General features: G+C 44.6%; 1 long non-coding RNA gene across 2 annotated transcripts in view; it reads left to right on the top strand.

The window, feature by feature from the left end:
- The first annotated feature begins 455 nt into the window (after positions 1 to 455).
- The window catches only part of LOC111728687, a 14924-nt gene continuing 14174 nt past the window's right edge, over positions 456 to 1205 (top strand). The window contains exons 1-2 of one of the 2 annotated variants that reach the window (XR_002775909.1): positions 456 to 519; positions 736 to 738. This is a non-coding gene — a long non-coding RNA (uncharacterized LOC111728687). The remainder of the gene's footprint in view (positions 520 to 735; positions 739 to 1205) is intronic. The other variant, XR_002775910.1, reaches the window with a different exon arrangement.

Genomic DNA, 1205 nt, shown 5'->3' with positions numbered 1-1205 from the left:
ACTGAGACAGATAATAATAGGTGGGGTTGAAACCCCCACCATTCACAGGGTGAAACGAATATGTGAGTGTCCCCTTCTTTCCCACTCCAACTTTGTCCCCTGGCTATTCTGAGAGAAATTGTAAGTTTCGGATTTCCTGCTTTCTATCTTTGGTGGGGGCCACATGGCCATGTGGGACTTGGGGGAAAATGAAAAGACATTAGAAAGGATGTTGTAGTTTTGTTACTGGACTTTCTTCAGTGAGTCTTTGGTCTCAGGAATTTGAGAATTGAGTCTGTGGGCCACAGATCAGTGATAAAATAGGATTTTGTTGGACTGAGGGGCATGCAGAGAGAGTGGAGAGTACCAGAGCTATTGGCAGAGGGGCTGTGCCATGGAAAGTGCTGCGGTTAGGGCAGTCTGGTAAACTCTGGATGGTCCTTGAAAATCTGGGGGAGAGAGTGTAAATCGTAAATCTTGTGTCGGGCAGGGCTGTATCCATGTCTGTAGCAGGTCTCCAAGGTGAACAGCCTCTGGAAGGTGGGAGGAGGCCTAGGTCCGAGGTTTCCTGCATGAGTCCTTTGTCTAGGGGTAAATAATTGGCCCTGAGAGATATTTTGGCCAAGACTGGGTAGATGTATGGAAAAATACCTTTACAAACTGAATGAGTGTTCTAGCAAATGAATGAATGCAGCCCCTCACCTTGGGCAAGGTTATTAGGTCTTTGCTGAGGTTTTTGTCTGTGGAAGGGATTAGGGTGTGTGCTCCCTAGTCAGGGTGGAGCCATCCAAAACGTTTGGGGCTGCTTTGTTCATGACCTTGCTAGGGCTCAGAGGGTATGGCCTGCAACATGTTTGTGCCTGGAGATGGGAGTCTGATGTCTGAGCTCACCTGAGCCTGAAAAATGGGGGTTCCCTGTCTAGCCCTGAGTGAGAAAATCCTGTATCAATGTTATATTTCATAAAATGTCTCTCATTTGTAATAATAATTTGGTTGTTTAAATTGTTGGGGAAACTGAGTCTTTGTCAAAGGATAAGATTCTTGCCTTTTAAACCTAATTATCAGTTTGGCCAAGTGAATGGGTGACTTCATAGTAAACTTGGATCCTGTTTTGTGGAAAGTGGATTTTTGAGAGTAAGAGAAATTAGAGAGAAAGGAAAATGGCACTGTGTAAGCAAAGAATCTTGCTTTTTTTTTTTTTTTTTGAGACAGAGCCTCAAGCTGTC

The sequence above is a fragment of the Otolemur garnettii genome, unplaced genomic scaffold (genome assembly GCF_000181295.1).
Source record: "Otolemur garnettii isolate 467f Iridium unplaced genomic scaffold, OtoGar3 scaffold00179, whole genome shotgun sequence".
NCBI lineage: Eukaryota > Metazoa > Chordata > Mammalia > Primates > Galagidae > Otolemur > Otolemur garnettii.
Note: the sequence above shows the minus strand (reverse complement) of the source record. Positions and strands in the feature narration are given on the sequence as shown.